At 46.1% G+C, this 21,683-nt stretch overlaps 1 non-coding gene across 1 annotated transcript; it reads left to right on the top strand.

The window, feature by feature from the left end:
* Nucleotides 1–19,149: 19,149 nt before the first annotated feature.
* On the top strand, nt 19,150–19,224 carry Trnas-cga. Its single transcript has one exon. It is a non-coding gene; the product is annotated as a tRNA-Ser (tRNA).
* Nucleotides 19,225–21,683: the final 2,459 nt, after the last annotated feature.

Genomic DNA, 21,683 nt, shown 5'->3' with positions numbered 1-21,683 from the left:
GGTGGTTCAAACGGTTCAAATGGCTCTGAGCACTATGGGACTTAACAAATGAGGTCATCAGTCCCCTAGAACTTAGAACTACTTAAACCTAACTAACCTAAGGACATCACACACAGCTATGCCCAATGCAGGATTCGAACCTGCGACCGTAGCGGTCTCGCAGTTCCAGACTGAAGCGCCTAGAACCGCTCGACCACCACGGCCGTCTCTGGAGGGCAGTGTGGAGGGTAAAAATCGTAGAAGGAGACCCAGAGATGAATACACTAAGCAGATTCAGAAGGATGTAGGTTACAGTAGGTACTGGGAGACGAAGAAACTTGCACAGGATAGAGTAGCATGGAGAGCTGCATCAAACCAGTATCAGGACCGAAGACAACAACAACTACAACATCTTATATGTGTGAGGTAAAAAGTATGCTTTTAATGGTACGCTGTTTATGTGTACAAGTTATAATAACTCAAAGTAACAGCTACATGTATAATTTATAACCGTTGTGCGCCCGTTTTTAGATTACATTTGTCGTCAATAATTTGGTTAATTATTCCATATTGAAGAGTACATCTCATTTGAAATGGGATCTTTAAGCTCTCTCTACGGTCAGGAAATTAATACATGACTTAACAGCTATCCGGGGAAGACAGACAAACCCAGAAACAAGGAGTTCAGTTGTTCGGATTCCATGTACCTGAACAGCAACAGTGCAAAATGACCTATCTGGATTTAAAACGACAGGTATTTCCCGCTAGATACAAATGCATTTGGCGAATTTTCTTCCGCAAAAAGAACAATGCCAGATTCCCAGAACACAACAGAGTCAGTTACTGCTCCTTCTACGGATCCTGGTGCAAATACAGTCTTCATTCATTGTTTCACCGGAGAGTGTAAGCCCAATTCCTCATTAGGAGAGACCATCATCAACCAGGTTTCGACGAAAAAGCGCCGTGATATCAGACTATCCTTGCAAACTTGAACTCAGTGCAACTGAAGCATCCTCTCGGCAGGGTAAAAATGTTGTTGAAGGATTCCGGGTCTGGACCATACAAGGAATCTGAAGAGATTGAAGAATAAAATTTTTCTGAGTGTGTGACGGCATTGTCATTATGTAGAACCACCCGTGTGTCGGTCACTGCTGCGAGTGACCTTCTTCAGGATGTTTCTGAGTAAACAAAAACACCCAGAAGTAGGTCACTGCCAACATTGACCGAAACATTGGTAGTTTTACATATTGACAATACAGTCACAATCCGAGAGAAATTTTATTGTTTGTGACAATGGTCGCGGAAGCCTACGTTTATATTTAGCTCTCCTGAATATGAGAATGAATCGCACTGTCATCTTTGCAAAGAGACGTACTCGTCAACAAGAAAATCAGATGATTGTATAAAATACTTAAAATGTGAGAAGTTGGCTCATGAGAACTGTACAGATGTCCCCCTTGCCTCAGACGGAAAATATAACATTGCCCATTTGTGCCCCACAGAGTATCTGCTTGTACCCCAAGGTATAAGGTACAACCGTGTCTCTCACAGTGCTGAGTTGTATTAAATATAATGTAAACCATTAAAAGTAAGTGCTCATAGCTAACATACACTGACGGAAAAAATCGCAACACCAAAAAGTTATTAAAGTAGGGTAATGAAATTTTCGTGAATACATTTGTCAAGGTGACATTTTTAAGCGATTAACTTTGCAGAATCATAGGTTAAGCGCGAGATAAGCTACTGAAGATATGAAATGCTGGTACATTAATTACTGGTGTAACCGCCAGAATATTGAATGCAGCCGGCCGGAGTGGCCGTGCGGTTCTAGGTGCTTCAGTCCGGAACCGCACGACTGCTACGGTCGCAGGGTCGAATCCTGCCTCGGGCATGGGTGTGTGTGATGTCCTTAGGGTAGTTAGGTTTAAGTAGTTCTAGGGGACTGATGTCCTCAGCATAGTCCCATAGTGCTCAGAGCCATTTGAACAATTTCGTAATTTCGCGGCCGGCTACGAAATTGCATCCCAGACCACAGCTGCAGGTGTAGGTCCAGTTTGTGTAGACAGGTTAGTTGCAGGCCGTCAACTGACTTGTTTGTAACTAACACACAGCCATCACTGTCACTGAGGCAGAACCAGCTTCTATTACAAAACAGACCTCCGCTCTGCCCTCCAATGAGCTCTCGCTTAACACCACAGAAGTTGCAAATGGCGGTGGTTTGGCGTCAATAGAATGCACGCTACAGGACGGCTGGCTCAGAGCTATCATGAAGTAAGCGATTTGTAACAGTTCGTTGCCTCACTGTGGTGCCAAATGATACTCAAAGTGCTGCTACAGATGCAGTATCATGCGCCAGAGCCATACGCGGGATAGAATGGTCTTCCCCACGTGGCCGCCCGGAGCCCGGTCTTCTTGCCGCCGTACATTCCCGCGACCACCGCTGACAGACACCATGTACAGTCCTGCCAAGCCTTCCTGCAGTGTCGCAGAAGGAACGTCCAGCTTCTCGTAGCGCTATTACACGACCTTGTTAAAACTTGTTGTGTGTGAAATCTTATGGGACTTAACTGCTAAGGTCATCAGTCCCTAAGATTACATACTACTTAACCTAAATTATCCTAAGGACAAACATACACACCCATGACCGAGGGAGAGCTCGAACCTCCGCCAGGACCAGCCGCACAGTCCACGACTGCAGCGCCTTAGACCGCTCGGCTAATCTCGCGCGGCTCGTTAAAACCGAGTGAGGTGTTGATAACGGCATTCATGAGAAACATCAACTCACTACGTCGAATCTCAGAGGTAAACTAATGCTCACGAGCGTTACAGATTGTATTTAAAACAAAATTTACATCTTCATAGCGGTCCTAACAGCGCCACTCTTACGCGACTGGTGCGAAATCTGAACAGACACCATGTTTAAGATGTAGAAACATGCCTACCAACTTTTGTTTACGTGGCACACTCCTTCTTGGTACTGCAATTAGTTTTTTATCTTTCACTGAAATAAGTTTGAAGTGCCAAGAATGAAAATTGTCATTGATGTCTAACTTTCTCCTTAGCTAGCCAATTACGTACCCCCCGTCCCCTAACGCTAAACGCGCTTTGATATTAATCATAATGAGCGTCCAACGCGAGTAGCGCTACCTCAGACCGTTGGTAGCACTGGTCCAGACTCGGTGCCCCGCGGAACGCGAGACGCCACTTGCCGCTGTGGGGCGAGACGCGCCCACTGGATGAGAAATGGCAGCTCTGTGCGTGTGCGGAGCTCGCCTCCCGGCGGAAAATGCGTTCAGAATGCCGGCCACGCTCGCGAGCCCTTATCCCTGTAGCTGGCGAGCGTGTCTGCGTTCGACGATCGGGAAACCATAAATCTGGTTTAGCCGCGCACCAGCTCGCGCAGTAATCCCCGGCAGCCAATGCTGTTGCTGTTTCTGCGCGGCTAACCTCTGCTCTCTTCTCTTCTCTTAACGCCCGACCGGTTCCGCGCTGGAATCACTGTTTGCTGCCCACACCGTGGGGGTCGGACTTACGGGGTAGCTGTCAGTGCTCACAAGGGGACCTCCCCATTGCACCCCCCCCTCAGATTTAGTTATAAGTTGGCGCAGTGGGTAGGCCTTGAAAAACTGAACACAGATCAATCGAGAAAACTGAAAGAAGTTGTGTGGACCTATAAAAAAAATAAGCAAAATATACAAACTGAGTAGTCCAAGCGTAAGATATGCAACGTCAAGGTGATTGTGAGCTCAGGAGCGCCGTGGTGTCGTGATTAGCGTGAATAGATGCGGAAGGAGAGGTCCTTGGTTCAAGTCTCCCCTCGAGTGAAAAGCGTAATTTCTTATTTTCAGGCTACGTGCCAAACTCTTATGTTTTCATTACTTTTTTGAGAGTGATTATCGCATCCACAAGAAAACCTAAATTGGGCAAGGTAGAAGAATCTTTTTACCCATTCGCCAAATGTACAAGTTAGGTGGGTGTGGTGTGCGTACTGTAAGACCTTCGATACACACACCATCAGATTATTTGACTTGTCGCTCTAACGAAGTAGGCAACTGTCAGCACTATATCCCGTGGTCTTATTGTGGCGTGTTTATCTTCTGCCGTTAGGTCAGACGATAGAAATGCCACTTGCACGCTTAGAGTAGCAGATTGACGGTGACCAACTTTAAACAGAACTTGATTAATTTTCACACACATTTATTAAAATAATAAAAAGCGTAGACATTACATCACTTGAATCTGGATGCTGTTTACAATTGACAATCTGAAGTTCCTTTGGTCTTGTTACGTTAATCTTATTCTCACATATCTCTAAAAATGGTTGAAATGGCTCTGAGCACTATGGGACTCAACATCTCAGGTCGTCAGTCCCCTAGAACTTAGAACTACTTAAACCTAACTAACCTAAGGACATCACACACATCCATGCCCGAGGCAGGATTCGAACCTGTGACCGTAGCGGTCGCGCGGTTCCAGACTGAAGCACCTGGAACCGCTCGGCCACCAGCGGCCGGCACATATCTCTGATACTTGACAAAGTGTCTATACATTTATCTTCATGGCTATGTTCGGGAATATGGTAATCTTACTAGGCGCAGACTGAAACTTGACTATAGACTGGTACAGGCTAATGCAGACTGGTTCAGACTGGTGCAGACTAGTGCAGATTGGTACAGACAAATGCAGACTGACTAATCGGAGGTCTGTACACTCGTTATAATACCTCGCGTGTTCATGTATCACTGTGTGAGTGTGATCCACGAGGAGAAAAGGTTCTACATTAGCAGCAATCTCATTGGCTGCGTTACATATTAATACGAGGATCGGCGGAAGCACAATTTGGTCCATCTCTATGGCAGCGCCATCTCGTAGTGCAGAGATGGACGAGCGCTGCGCCTGTGCTGTTGTGCTTAGCGGGGCGCGCTGTAGTGGGAAAGTTGTGTATGCGCTGACTACGCGGAACTATGTACACAATAGTGGGTCGACAACATATTCCTGTCATGTGACGCCCATGCCGTCTTACAGAATATATCAGACGTGTTTTCCTGTGAAGGAATCGGTTGACCTATGACCTTGCGATCAAATGTTTTCAGTTGCCATTGGAGAGGCACGTCCTTTCGTCTACTAATCGCACGGTTTTGCAGTGCAGTCGCAAAACACAGACACTAAGCTTATTACAGTGAACAGAGACGTCAATGAACGAACGGACGGATCATAACTTTGCGAAAATAAGGAAAGTAAACTTTTCACTCGAGGGAAGACTTCAACAAAGGACCTCTCGTCCCGCAGCTGCTCACGCTAACCACGTGACCACGCCGATCCTGAGCTCACACTACCCTTGATGTTGCCTATCTTGCCCATGGACTACTCAGTTTGTAAATTTTGCTTATTTTTTTCATAGTTCCACACAACTTCTTCCTGTTTTGTCGATTGATCTGCATTCAGCTTTTCAAGGCCTATCCACTGTGCCAACTTATAACTAAATCTGAGGGGGGTGCGATGGGGAGGTTCGCTTGTCAGTGTATACAGCAGACAACAACCAGCCACTCGTCTGACGTAGGTGACCACTAACCTGAGAGGCAAACGAACAAAGGATCGACTAATTTGATCATACTTCACACGACTGAAGTACATTTACAGTTGTATCAACACTGAAGCGCCAAAGAAACTGCTATAAGCATGCGTATTCAGATACAGAGATACGTGAGCTTGCAGCGGAAGTGTTTGAACTTGCACTTCTGTGACGTTCAACAATTTTCCTCAGTCGTCGTTGGTACCGCTCTTGTGGGATCTTTTGACGGCCGCAGCGATGTCGGAGATTTGATACTTTACCGGATTCCTGATATTCGCGGTACACTCATGAAATGGTAGTACGGAAAAATTCCCACTTGAGTGCTACCTTGGAGTTCCTATATTCCAGCGCTCGTGAACCGACTATGACACCACGTTCAAACTCACTTCAATCTTGATAACCTGCCCGTGTAGCAGCAGTAACTGATCTGACAACTGCGTCAGACACTTGATTTATGAAGGCGTTTCCGACCGCAGAGCCGTATTCTGCCTGTTAACATATCCTTCTGTTTGAGTATGTATGCGTATACCAGTCCGTTTGCGCATTGGTTTAAATCTTTAAATTCTTTCTGCGTTGTGTTGTAAAGCCGTTTCATAGCAATCATGCGTCTCCAGTCGATTATGTGACTGCATCAGAGCTATTAAAAGTTCTCATCTTTCTCCTCTGTGATTCGCATTCATTTTTAGAGGATTGCGACGATAGATCGCTGAGCTGCCTCTCTTCATGCAAACAGCCATGAACATGTAAACTTCCTTTATACTGTAAGGCGTCGGGTTTTATGGACGTCTTACACAAAGTAAGTAGAACAGCACTTTCATTTTAATTACGGTGATACAGTCTCCACTTAACCACCACCAACTAGAGCCACAGTAACCCAACCATTACCGTGTGCTACCATCAGCATTAGTAAGTGTAAAATTCATTACGTATCCACAAAACACTGAAGGACCATGAAAAATAACTTGCACACCTACTCCGCTCTTCGTAGTAATAGATATATTATCAGTAGCTTTATACACTGTAAGGCGCGTACGCCTTCTCCTCCTAAAATAACGCGGCGTAACCAGCGGGTGTCGACACTGCTGCACGTGCGGCTGCTCGACGACTGACGCCGTCTTTTTTTTTTTCTTTATTGTGATTTCATGCCCCTGCCCCATATGGGCAGGGGAGGGCTGTCAGCAGCACAATCCGCCGCTCTTCAGCCGAGTGACATGACAACTAAAACAAGAATAAAATAACACATACATTAGGAGGGAAAAAGACGCCGTCTTACCAGAAACGTCGCTTATATAGCTGCCAGTTATCAGACCGCAACGCCATCATTATCAGCTTCCTGTCGGGGAACACTAGCGCACGTGATGCTAACAAGGGAACCTCCCCATCGCACCCCCCTCAGATTTAGTTATAAGTTGGCACAGTGGATAGGCCTTGAAAAACTGAACGCAGATCAATCGAGAAAACAGGAAGAAGTTGTGTGGAACTACGAAAAAAATAAGCAAAATATACAAACTGATTAGTCCATGTGTAAGATATGCTCCATCAAGGAGAGACGAAACTCAGGAGCGCCGTGGTCCCGGGGTTAGCGTGAGCAGCTTCGGAACTCGAGGTCTTTGGTTCAAGTCTTCCTTCGAGCGAAAAGTTTAATTTTTTATTTTCAGACTATTATCAAAGTTGAGGCACTCACACATAAATCAACTTCGCTCTCCAAAATTCCAGGACATGTTCAGATTTGCTTGGACATATGTAGGATTTGACGGTCTACACACGGAAAAATTTGAAAACGTTAAAAACATATGTTTTGACAGAGCACAGGGAAAAGTGTGCGACTGTGAGACTTTTGGATTCATTTGTTGCAGTTTATGTGACAAACTCTGCTGTTTTCATCACTTTTTTGGGAGTAATTATGACATCCACAAGAAAACCTAAATCGGGCAACGTAGAAGAATCTTTTTACCCATTCGCCAAGTGTACAAGTTAGGTGGGTCGACAACATATTCCTGTTATGTGACGCACATGCCGTCACCAGCATCGTATAGAATGTATCAGACGTGTTTTCCTGTGGAGGAATCGGTTGATCTATGACGTTGAGATCAAATGTTTTCGGTTCCCATTGGAGAGGCGCGTCCTTTCGTCTACTAATTGCACGGTTTTGCGGTGCGGTCGCAAAACACAGACACTAAACTTATTACAGTGAACAGAGACGTCAATGAACGAATGGACAGATCATAACTTTGCGAAAATAAAGAAAAATCTTTCGCTTTTTTTTTCTTTTTTTTTTTAATCTAAAATTCCCGACCGAGACTCGAACTCGGGACCTTTGCCTTTCGCGGGCAAGTGCTCTACCATCTTTTTTTTATTTTTTTTTTGGTATTAAAATGGAACTAAAAAAACAAGTGCCACCGCCACTTTTCATCCTAAAAAAAAAAAAAAAATCTGGGCCACTTCAGGCGTTGGCTCCTGACTAAACCAACCCCAGAGAGCTGCCTATATACCAGGGGAAATATGGGAAATCAAGGTTAGGGCTATCCTTAAAAACAAAACAAAATCTTCCTTTTTCTGAATTTTATTTTAATTATTTTTTGTTTTATATTTATTTATTTATTTATTTATTTTTTTGTGTAATTGATCAGAGGCCTTCTGCGCCCCGCTGGTAATATGTTATGTCACGTCTTCTCGAAATTGATATGTTCCGTTCAATTGTTCAGAAATGTTCATTGGTTCAAACAGGAAACCTCTCTTGGCTTAACACATTCCAGCTGCGAGGCGGCTCGTGGAAAGCACTCCCAAGGAAGTTCGAGAAAAATTGTCTGTATTTTGGGTGACGGACAACGACATAATGACGGTCATTGAGGTATGTCCAAAAATCGAGTGCAGAGTCTACAGTTTGTCCAAATAAGTAGTGAATGGCATGTCCGCGAATCCAATTCACAGCATTGGTCTTTGTCCGAGGAAAATAGTCACGTTCCGGAAATAATAATGAAAGGGGAGTAATCCGATCCGGAATGTCCCGCGTTAGAAAAGCCACAATACGTCGAACCAAGTGCCAAACCTCCGCCGCCGGTCCGCAAACAAACCGATGTTCATCATTGTCTGGCACTCCACACGTGGAGCATAGAGGTGATAGGGCGAGGTGGATACGATGAAGGCGAAATTGGTTGATTTGCTTACCATTGACAGTTATGTACCAGACAGATTGAACATTCGTGTCAAGGTAACAGGCGAACACCGCGCTCCATACATGACGCCAGTCAACCTGGGGGAACTTTTGTTCAATCGGGTTAGGTGGACGACCTAATTGGAGGACGTTGTATACTGCCTTTGTCTTGAGTAAAAGCTGTCTTGGTAAGGTGAGGCATAGATAACTGAGTTCCAGAAAGAAGTACCGTATATAATGGAACTGGGCCGGAACATCCGAGATGATCACTGGGGCTGACAGTGAGACCGGCGAGTATGCCGACAGGAGGAGACCAGTGAGGCTCGTTGGGCAACGTGTCCATACCGTCATCTGGGAGCTGACAAATAGGGCGCGAGCTCTATCCGGCACGTGAAACAGACCTATCCCACCTCGTCCACGGGGAAGAGTAAGGGTCGCATAGTTAACTTTGAACAACATCCCAGAGCTGACGAAAGATGCCATCGCTGCCAACATGCGACGTGCCACAGTAAGCGGGAAAGGTAGAACTTGCGCTACATGGGGAACTCGGGATGCGATATATGTATTGACATATCGAGCTCGTTGGAGAATATCTAGGGATCGAAGGCGATGGTCCATAAGACCTGCTCTGATCATTAAAAGGAGGCGTCGGCAGTTGATGGTGGCTGAACGCCGGAGATCAGATGAAAAATCTATTCCCAAACAACGAATGGTATCAACGGTGGTGAGAGGTGTAACGCACTCCACGGGAAGTCCCGTGCCAATGAACATAACTTGTGACTTACGTACGTTTAAAGAGCTACCCGACGCCTCACCATAAGTCGCTACCCACGTCAAAACAGCTCGAACTTCGTCGGCATTACGTAAACAGATGACGACATCGTCAGCATAGGCCGTGCAACAGAATCGGTAGCGATCTATGGACAACCCTACCAAACGTTGTCTTAGTCCACATAGCAAGGATTCCAAGGAAAAGGCGTACAAAATTGCTGATAGAGGGCAACCTTGACGTACGGATCGACCTATTATTATCGGTGGAGTGAGTCTGCCATTGTACATAATCCCCGCAGAAGGCGCATCACTACCGTGATAACGGCGACCGGGAAACCCATATGGTGGAGAACGGCCGTAAGGAACGAATGGTCAACCCTATCAAAAGCTTGACTAAAGTCCAAAGACGCAAGTGCCCCAGAGAGGCGTTGTGCCTGGGTAACGGCGATCATATCCCTGTAGCGGCATAAAGCCGTGCGAATATTGTTGTCGCCTCCCAAAGATGCTTGGTCTGGCGACACAACATAGCGGGCAACGTTTTTAAGTCGTGCTGCCAAAAGGCGAGTGAAGATTTTCATATCACTGTTAAGGAGGGTGAGGGGCCGATAATCACTGATATTGTTGCCACCGTGCGGTTTATGTACAGGAATAATAATTCCTTCCATGAAAGCGTCCGGCACAGGTACTTCCGGAGACATCAGTTCCCGACAGATGGAGGTGAAGGTGGACTCTAAAAAATCACGGAAGGTGCGATAAAATTCGAGGGGAAGACCGTCGGGGCCCGGGGAGCGATTGATGGTTCCTGCCCGGATCGCATCGCGGACTTCCTCATCAGTCACCTCCGACATCAAGTCAATCGCCGCATCTCCTGGGATACCACCGAAGTTGAGCTGTGAGACTTCCTCGATCAACTCTGGGGAATGTGGAACTGCGGCGTAGAGCTGCCGGTAGTGGGCGTGAAGCACATTCCCTATGGCAGATTGGGTTACGTAGCGACGCCCTTCTTGATCCGTTAGGACGTGAATCAATTTTCGGCGTCGATTTTGTCGTTCTTGGATGATATGGTACATCGACGGATGTTCATGAGGCATGCGATCAGCAGTACGAGATCGTACTATCGCCCCTTCCAAATGCCGTCGCATGAGATTGGAGATTTGGGCCTTAGCTTGGTTCATCCTTGTATGGCGCTCAGGGGAGGCTGGCTGGCATCGTGGAGCATTCTCGTAGGATCCTGTAGTAAAAGTCCATAGTGCTCTTCCTCCAGGAGACAACATCTTTGCCATACCGGATTAAAGTTTTTCGAAGAGCAGGTTTTGCACACTGGATCCACCAGGATATGGTAGACGGATACGTGGGTCGGCGTCTATTACATGTGATCCAAGTGTCTTCTATTAGAAGTCGACAGTCAGGTGAATTAAGAAGTGCCGTGTTCAGTTTCCATAAACCACGTCCGTGCCATACTGACTGTCTTGTGAGAACAGCGTCACAGAAGTAAGCCTCATGGTCTGAGAAAGCAACAGGCCAGATTTCAGCCTATCGAGTGTGTTGAATTAGGGATCGCGAGATGTAGATGCGATCCAGTCGGCTAGAGGAGTGCGCAGTGTGGTACGTAAAGCCCAAAAGATCACCGTGAACATGTCTCCACGTATCGACAAATTGTAGCCGCGTGACGACTGTTTCCAGAGCTGCGCATGGTGAGTGACGCGGCAATTGATCCTGAGGTCACTGGGTGCAGTTGAAGTCTCCACCCATGATCCAGTCATCGTGTGGTCCCATAAAAAGGGGTGTGACTTCATTCGCGAAGAAGGCATTGCGTTCACGACGGTAGCTGGAGCTCGACGGTGCATAAATATTGATGATGCGTACACCAAAGAGAGTAAGGGCCATACCTCTGCCGCTGGGGAGGTATAGGACATCTTCGGCAGGAAGACCTTCGCGTAAGATGATGGCAACACCACTACCGGTGTCCGAAGCGGGAGAAAGATGCACCGTGAAGCCATGTGGTGGCGAAAAATCGGCGACATGCACTTCCTGAAAAAGCGCAATATCTATGTCCGCATCATAAATCATATCGCGGAGCAGCGCTAGTTTGTGGGGCGCACGAATGGTCGCGAGGTTAATCGTTGCGACACGATAATGCTGGTGTTGGAGTCCCACAGGCACAGGCGGTGCTTCTTCTTCAGGAGCGAGAGGTCGTCGATCTTGCCGGTCCGCTGAAGAGGCTGCTATTGTGGAGAGTTTGCGGGCGCGGGCGCAACCGATGGGGGTGCCCCATCATCAGCAGCATCCACCCCAGTCCCTTCGATCTCCACGTCGTCTGCCCAGGAGACTGATACTGCGGTAGGGCATCGGCTGTGCACGTCATCCACGTGGAGAGGAGACGTAGTTTTCGTCTCATCGGATAGGCTCTCTTCAACGTCGACCTGTGGGGGCGACGGCGTCAGTAAGGAGGGGTGTTCGTTGCCAGTGGTCGCCTGTGGCGGGTCTTTCGCATCAGCCTTTCGGTCATCAAAAATCGGTTTGTCGTCCATCTTCGGGTCTGCATCCCCGGTATCCATCCGTAGAATGGATTCATCAGGGGGTGTACGGCTACGTTTCTTTCTCTTTCGTGTCGACCCTTGTTTTCGAACAAGTCGTTCAGAGTGCGATTGCGGGTGGCTTTCGTCTGACTCCGGACCAGTCTGAAGGAAAGCAGAAGTAGGTACCACTCCCGGATCAACGTCCATCTCAGTAGCATTTTCAGTCACAGTGCTGCGATGATTCGGCAGGTTAGGATCTGGCGTCTGGGGCACCTCAGAAGGAATCTCAGGAGCGGTTGCATCTACCTGATCAGACGACGTCAACGGAGCAGGAAGACTCTGTGTAGACGTGCTACCTTCCTGGGCAACCTTGGCGTATGTGACAGGGATCTGAGTCATCACCGCTGGGGACGCTTCCTCGCCGACCGGCGTCTGGATCAGGCGGCGTCGCATGCAGGCGGATCTGACGTGGCCTTCTTGTCCACAACCCGCACACGTTCGGGGTTGGCCGTCGTACATGACAATGGCTCGCACCCCGCCAATGGTCAGGTATGATGGAATATGTTTTTTCAGTTCAATTTTGGCCTGACGCACACCATTAAGGACATGGTAGGTCGTGAAGGTTTGCCATTTTTCCTCTACGTAACCGATGACGTTACCGTATGGTTGTAACGCAGAGACAACTTCGTTCTTCGGCACTTCAAAAGGTAGTTCAAACATCCTAATCGTGCGTTGACCGTACTCTGCGAGTTCAAGTGTTACAGCTCCGACGTGACCATCAGAGTATTTGAACTTAAGTCCATTGGCATGGCGGCGAATAACATCTTCACACACCTCGGTGTTTGTCATTTTAATATGAACGACACTACTCGTGATCGAAAAATGGTTTCCGATAACGTGGTTAGGATCTAAACGAACTTCTTCACGTATGAACGTTTCAACTTCATGTGCACGAGGTCGCGCATGTTCAGCTGGGAAGGAAACTTTAAGGGTCGCACGGCGGTAAGCGCTCGACATGTTGTTCACGGTGGACGGACGCAAGCCTGAAAGCTACGACGCGGAAGTAAACAACGCCTGCAGCGGAGCACTGGCCGGCGCGCGGGGCCGTCAGCACGCTGCCACGGCTGAGAGCCGACTGTCTGGGCTCGAGGGGAGACTTGAACCAAGGACCTTTCGTTCAGCAGCTGCTCACGCTAACCACGTGACCACGCCGATCCTGAGCTCAGACTACCCTTGATGTTGCCTACCTTGCGCATGGAATAATCAGTTTGTATATTTTGCTTATTTTTTTTTATAGTTTCACACAACTTCTTCCTGTTTTCTCGATTGATCTGTGTTCAGTTTTTCAAGGCCTATCCACTGTGCCAACTTATAACTAAATCTGAGGGGGGTGCGATGGGGAGGTTCCCCTGTAAGTGAAACTAGTAGCGTCGCGCTAGAACGCCCAGTGGGCAACGCAAAGTACCTAGAACGCCGCACATAGCAAACTAGCATATGGAACATATATGTATCGTAGCAACTGGCAGCAAATATATATACACACTCGTTGTTGTTGTTGTGGTCTTCAATCCTGAGACTAGCTTGATGCTGCTCTCTATGCTACTCTCTCCTGTGCAAGTTTCTTGATCCCCCAGTACTTACTGCAACCTACATCCTTCTGAATCTGCATAGTGTATTCATCTCTTGCTCTCCCTCTACGATTTTTACCTTCCACGCTGCCCTCCAATGCTAAATTTGTGATCCATTGATGCCTCAGAACATGTCCTAACAACTGGTACCTTCTTCTTGTCAAGTTGTGCCACAAACTCAAAAAAAAAAAAAAAAAAAAACAAAAAAACAAAAAAAAAAAAAAAAGAAAAAGAAATGGTTCAAATGGCTCTGAGCACTATGCGACTTAACTTCTGAGATCATCAGTCGCCTAGAACATAGAACTAATTAAACCAAACTAAATTAAGGTCATCACACACATCCATACCCGAGGCAGGATTCGAACCTGCGACCGTAGCGGTCGCTCGGCTCCAGACCGTAGCGTATTATTGATGTAGGAGGGAACATCATTTACCAAAATAAATTCAACGAAAATTCGGCCAGTCGATGGAGCTGTGCTCACCAACAGACACGGCGGAGAGGGGGGAGGGGGGGGGGGTGGCACACTGCTGTTCCTCTGTCCGAGACTTTCTCCATGAACATCGTATGCTGCTAGCAAACTTCTTTTAGAGGAACGGGTCTGTGCTCCAGTAGCACTGCAGAATTTCCGAACACTCACCACGACGATTTTTAGAGACGCAAATGTTCTACACTATGAGTGAGTGCGAGATGTGTGAAGAAACATTTAACATCAAACTTTAGGTGCAGTTCCCACAGAGGCAATATGATACATGTTATGATATGTAATGTGACTCACGATATGTTGCAGAATTGCCAGGATTGATGGGAAAGGAGATGAAGCGATCTTACTGGTTCTCACTGAGACGACAGCATTACGACATCGACAAGTATATATATCTGTCTTATCGCCTGGCACAACGTGGAGAGCCAGTTACCACAAACAGCTGTAACATGTGATGCAAACTTCGAGTCATCACATGTATATCAAAAAATTGTTCTATACAAATGATTAACTTTTTTTGTAAGAAATTAAAAAACCACGAGTTTTAGAGACGCAAATGTTCTCCTCTATGCAATCTTTCTCATTGGATCCTAAAGAAAGTATTCGGTAACACAATATCACTAGCGTTGCGCCGACAGCCCTCGCGTCACACGACTGTTATCCTGTGTATATAGGGTGTGAATTTTAAGTTGACAAACCAGAATAACTCGAAAAATAAGCTTCACATGAAAAAATGTGTAGAATCCAAAGTTGATTCATTTTCGAGGGGGACATCTGCTGGTGCAAAAATTAGCCCGTTCCTTCTCTCCCCATTTGTTTGATAATTAAAAGTTGGGTGGCCTCATGACCACGAAACAAACAAAACTTACCCGAATCTGCAGAAAAAATATTCCGGTCAACATTTGTAAAACTCTAATTCGTCTCTTTTAGCGAATCAGAATTTACGAAGTAAATAAGTATTTTTTATCTATCCGTAACCATTTTCCAAGCAAAAACGAGGACATGGATTTTCTTGAATTACAGCGCCAACTACCAAGAATCAAAACAAATGTTTAAGACAAAATGTACGTAGCTTTTTTATGTAGAACCTGATTCTACAATAAAAAAAAATTTAGGTTCCCATTTGAATTTTGCAAGTTGCCTCCCGCGCCACCCCCAAGGGGCTGGGGTGGCGGGCTAATTTTAGCACTAGTGGATGTCCCCCTCGAAGATAATCAACTTTGGATTCTACATATCTTTTCGTGTAAAGCTTATTTTTCGAGTTATTCTGGTTTGTAAATTTAAAATTTACACCCTGTATATACGGTGTCCATAATTGAAGTTCCAGTTTCAAAACGCAACAGAAGTAGGACCACTGCTCAGTATGATGTCATATTGAACAGCATATTATTGACGTAGGGAGAAACGTCACGAAAAAATAATTGTTGAGGAAAATTTTGCCAACAGATGGTGGAGAAGGTATCTTAATGTAAATGGGGTTGGCTATATAAATGGCAGATGAATCGCTATTCGATGGCTTATGGTCTGAGCTGCACATTATAGCAACTGCACTGTTCAATGTGCATGAGTGCACGGATTCGGCAGTCAACAGTTCTGGCACTATTAATTAGGTAAGCCCATCCGTCATGGCAAGGTCGTACCACATCGGATGGGAAGAAACGGGTTTCAGTTGTCCTAAAGCCAAAGACTGCATAAAACAAAGACATCAGTTTTTAATTGTCTTTGGGTGAAAAACCGCATAAAAAGCAAAATGACGTCGGTTTTTAACTGTCCTGGGGCTATTTGCTTCATTTGTCCACAGAATGTTTCGTAGCCATTCATTGTCCCCTTCCGTGTGAGAAATTCCGGAGCGAACGTCTGTCTTGGTGGCAGATCAGCAGGAAGCGTCTCTTGAACATGGGTGATTCTGTGTGGATAGCACTGTAGGATATTTCGCACCATGCTCACAGGCATGTTCAACGTTCAGGCAATTCCCCGTGCACTACATCATAAGATGTCGTGGTCTCCTGACTTTCATTGCTTACATATTCTGCCCTCACAATCATATTCCGCACATCGAGATGCTTCATTCGAACCCAAACTTCCGTGGTTGAAATACTCGAGGCTGGCATACACACATACATTCCAGATAAGACGGTCACAGGAGCTTTTAGTTCGAGAGAGGCAACCGCACGCCAGCAGGCCGGTCCCAACCCATCTACGTCGGCCGGTGACCGCCTGTAGAGCAGACAGTGTTTGCCCGAGTGAAAGGACGACCCTAGGTTCCGCTTAAAAGCAAATTTCGCTACATTGTGTGGCAGCAGAGATTTTCACAGGGAGACAGCAAACCCCAAACGCCGATACTACAGATTTCAGGATTAGTCGCCTTAAACGAAACGTCACTCTCCCGTTTTAGAAGAGCAATGCTGATTGGCAGACGATATTTCTGACGCCTTGAGCTGAAGGAGTAATGGAAGTGACCGAAAGATATACCCCTTCGGGTCTGGTGTGGAGAGGGACCATTCCGTTGTCGCTCTTGGATCGAGAACACGTAACGAGAGTGTGCGCACTTGTACGTGTACTCAAAGAGCGAGGAACAAGTCTCTTCTCAGTACTTCACTGGGAGAGCACCTCTGTTGAGACCGAATCGAAGTGCGACTCTATATTGAGTCCTTGCGATTAAGCGTTGTTCACTGTGTTGGCCACCACACTTATTGTGTGGTGTGAACGGACAGAGTTATAGTTAAACGCCTGCAAGCGAATTTTGAGTGGCATCGCGTTGGACTGGTTATCTGAGCAGTGTACCACGCCAATAGTTAGACTAGGCGCGAATAGGAGTCCTTGACTTCATCAAGGGATAGGGAGAGTTTGATTGGCGAAGGTCAATCCAGACAGAACGAGAGTTATCTTATTTGTCAACAGCGAGCGGCGCAGACAGCAGTCGTCGCAGCTTACGGCACTATGCGCTACAGCTATTGCGAGACCCATATTTCCTCCACAACAGTACACATCACTGAATTTGACATGCGACAGCCTAGACCGTACCTTGCGATATTCTAAAGGATAATTATTCAGGTTGAGTAGGCGCGGCTCTCAGCCATTCTGCCAAGTCAATAACAAACTTTGTATAGATATTTCATTAGCGAATCCTGTCCTCGAGAGGTAACTTCACATCCCGAAAAGAATCAGGAAATAACGTGTTCAGTTCATAACTAAAAGTGCCATTGTGATTTCTCAGACATTTTGCAAAATAAATAATAATTTTCGTTAGTTTCATGTTTTTCTTACACTAACTAGCACTACTCCAGTACCCAAGTATCCCACTAATTACGTAAGAAATTTTGTGAATTTTTGTGTCATTTCCTTACAGTGGACGACTCCAGAAGATATTTACTGCCGAAAGTTTTTCAGGCATTTCTCTCTAGAACGTTAGGAGCGTCTGTCTGACTTCTGTAGTATTGTGGGGGTGGAAATTGCATCTTGCAGGAGCCACAGGGTAAAGGGTACATCTCAGATTAATCCCACGCTCACAACATGTTTGTATACAACCATACGATCCCTCCAATAGTGCTGGGCTCACATCGACAGACGTCGAATCAACTGCTTTGTTGCCTCTGCCACATTGCAGTTCAAAAGAACGTGTCTCTTCGAATCTTGTGAAAATTTTCTCCAGTCTCTTACCAGACGTCAGTGCGTTTGTTCACACCCTTGAGTGCCCAGAAAATCTACGGGGCCACTGGAGCACAGTCACCGTTCCTGTAAAAGAACTTCATTAACAGCACGCTATCATTCATGGAGACAGTCTCGGACGCAAACTGTGTAACAGCCGCGTGCCCCGCGTCTGTTGATCAGCACAGCGCCATACGCTGGCCAATTTTATTTTTTCTTTGTCTTCCACGATGTCCCCTCCTACGTCAGTAATATGCTGTTGCAATTTGACGTCATTCTGAGGAATGGTTCTCTTGCTACAGCGCTTTGAATCTGGAACTTCAATTATGGACACCGTGCACACGGATCGTGGCTCGTGAATGAAATGAGTATACAAGTAATTAATAAAATGTGTGCATTCGAATTGGACAACTGAGTGCGAAGGGCATAGCACGAAATGAAATGATAAATATGCATTGTACAGGTACAACTTGAGTACGGGAGTCCTTTATTTTCAATAAAAGAAAAGGGAAATTTTTTTTAAATGCGTGAGCTATGGATGGCAATGGATCTTCACAAAGCTGTGAACGGGCCCTGGGTTGGCGACACATCAGATTTTTCCAGTATGTGCCTATATCCCACGGCTTTTTCACGTGCTCGACGAACAAACAACCTTTCTGCTGACGCGGTGACGCTTAGGGAAGCGTCGCTTGCCTAGGCAGAGCTCCTACAGCAGCCAATCAGAAAAGATCACTTGTGAGCCCCCACCGCGCCGAGCTGCGCGGACGAGGCGTGTGGATCGCTCTCTTTTACTGACAGGCCCCCTACGAGATCAGACGCAATGGCCGGTTGCCTCCGTGCACTTTTCGAGCCCCGGCTCAATCTGTTTGCGCTTTAGGGCCACTAAACTCACGTAATGTACCTCGGCTTGGTCAATCTGTAAATGTTTTCTTAATAAACGGGAGGCAGTTTGCCGACCGGAGTTGAAAAATTAACACTCGTTCTTTTTTAGACCCCACTTCCACCTCAGCCACATACTGACATGCACAGCATACAAGTAAACAAACGAATCTAATACTGCATGTACTGTTACCATTAACATACTGTCTCCTGCTAAGACAAGTAATTTCCTGTTGTTGGTAGAGCACTTGCCCGCGAAAGGCAAAGATCCCGAGTTCGAGTCTCGGTCGGGCACACAGTTTTAATCTGCCAGGAAGTTTCATATCAGCGCACACTCCGCTGCAGAGTGAAAATCTCATTCTGGAAACATCCCCCGGGCTGTGGCTAAGCCATGTCTGCGCAGTATCCTTTCTTTCAGGAGTGCTAGTTCTGCAAGGTTCGCAGAAGAGCTTCTGTAAAGTTTGGAAGGTAGGAGACGAGATACTGGCAGAAGTAAAGTTGTGAGGGCGTGAGTCGTGCTTCGGTAGCTCAGTTGGTAGAGCACTTGCCCGCGAAAGGCAAAGGTCCCGAGTTCGAGTCTCGGTCGGACACACAGTTTTAATCTGCCAGGAAGTTTCTTGTGTGCTGTTAAAAACTTGATTTTCATCGGACGACGATCTGGAGTGAGACTTAATATCACGCTCCACCGTAGCCTGTGACGTCAGCACCTTTAAATTCATGGATGGTCCCAGACGCGTGACAATAACAACCGAGCGCTGTAAACAGCGTCTGATCCAGGCTAACACGATCTCAAGCGCAAGAGCGCCCGTACGATAATTTGTGGGGAAAAGGGGGTGTGGGCAGCAGTCGTAGGGGTACGGAATATTTTGAATGTTTTGGAAGACGAATGAGGATTTTTAAGCAGCCATAAAGAGTTCCATTCCTGACTCTGCTACAAACCTGCATAATATCGACTTAAGTGTCATTTTCTTAACAGAGTAACATCCGACTGTGCTATATTTTTTTTCTCCCTGAGATATACGGCGGGGAGGGCGGGGGGGGGGGGGGGGGGGCTGAACCGTGGCACAGGCCGTGTGACGACAGCTGAACAGCTGAACATGTCATAGTGCACCATTTGAAAAGTGCTGTGAACAATTGTCAAATGTTATCACTAAAAACTTCAATGTTCATGGAGTTCCCCTGTACAGTAAACTCGTCATTATGTTGTATGGCTTTACGGAACAGTTGGTGATTTGTCCACTTTTCTTTGAAGAACTGCTTCAAAAATGGTTCAAATGGCTCTGAGCACTATGGGACTTACCATCTGAGATCATCAGTCCCCTAGAACTAAGAACTACTTAAACCTAACTAACCTAAGGACATCACACACATCCATACCTAAGGCAGGATTCGAACCTGCGACCGTAGCGGTCACGCGGTTCCAGACTGAAGCGCATAGAACCGCTCGGCCACCAGTGGCCGGCGAAGAACTGCTTCATCGACATGTGATCCCTGCTCTGTGGCAGAAAGGTACTTTGAACTGAGCTATTTTAATGCACGATGGAGCTCCACCTCACACTGCTCGTGAAGTACAATATGTGATCAAAAGCATCCGGACACTCTTTAATGTTTTTTGTGGGATCTAAAATTTAGAAACCTCTCTCACACCGGCCTGATTTAGCTTCACTGATCAGGATAGTAAAAAACATGCGTATATTAAGGGAATTTTCATTCACAAAGCAGGCTTATCACATTCACACAGTTCAATACTGTTCTATCCTGATTAAATTGAGCTTAACTTAAATTCCATAAGGCAGTGAAGCAATTTCGAAGTGTCGGTGCGACGAAAATTGTCAGTCGATCTCCTGAAAACATTTGTAATAATTATTGACTTTCGGTGATCGCATGGGGAAGACCGGAGATCTGCTGGTAAGACCGTGTTAGCCCATTTTTTTAAAGTAATAAGCTGGATATCTTGAGCATACAAAACGGCAGGTTCGTCCAGTGTAAATCAGACGTTCCCCACTGATCCCGGGCAACACAGCGTAGTAAGCAGATACTGTCAATAATAAACAGCTAAATAATACACAAACACACTTACTTTAGTTTAATTCATGTATTAAATTCCTTCTCATACAGAATCTCATCAAGATGGCGACTAGCTCAACAACAGATACATAAACATCTTCGTTCTTACAGGGCTAATCGGCAAGATCTGAATCATTCTTTTCATAAGAGAAAAACATAGATAGCAGAGAAGCTATTCCATGGAGTAAATGCACGCTCCAGGGAATAATAGGGCTTGAAACTACTTTGCATTGATAATCATCGTATATTAAACTTTAGGAGTCGGTAAGATCATCATCATCATTTAAGACTGATTATGCCTTTCAGCGTTCAGTCTGGAGCATAGCCCCTCTTATACAGTTCCTCCATGATCCCCTATTCAGTGCTAACATTGGTGCCTCTTCTGATGTTAAACCTATTACTTCAAAATCATTCTTAACCGAATCCAGGTACCTTCTCCTCGGTCTGCCCCGACTCCTCCTACCCTCTACTGCTGAATCCATGAGTCTCTTGGGTAACCTTGCTTCTCCCATGCGTGTAACATGACCCCACCATCTAAGCCTGTTCGCCCTGACTGCTACATCTATAGAGTTCATTCCCAGTTTTTCTTTGATTTCCTCATTGTGGACACCCTCCTGCCATTGTTCCCATCTACTAGTACCTGCAATCATCCTAGCTACTTTCATATCCGTAACCTCAACATTGTTGATAAGGTAACCTGAATCCACCCAGCTTTCGCTCCCATACAACAAAGTTGGTCGAAAGATCGAACGGTGCGCAGATAACTTAGTCTTGGTACTGACTTCCTTCTTGCAGAAGAGAGTAGATCGTAGCTGAGCGCTTACTGCATTAGCTTTGCTACACCTCGCTTCCAGTTCTTTCACTATGTTGCCATCCTGTGAGAATATGCATCCTAAGTACTTGAAACCGTCCACCTGTTCTAACTTTGTTCCTCCTATTTGGCACTCAATCCGTTTATATTTCTTTCCCACTGACATTACTTTC

This window comes from Schistocerca piceifrons, chromosome 9 (assembly GCF_021461385.2).
Source record: "Schistocerca piceifrons isolate TAMUIC-IGC-003096 chromosome 9, iqSchPice1.1, whole genome shotgun sequence".
NCBI classification, from domain to species: Eukaryota; Metazoa; Arthropoda; class Insecta; order Orthoptera; family Acrididae; genus Schistocerca; species Schistocerca piceifrons.
This window is presented reverse-complemented; position numbering and strand designations above follow the sequence as displayed.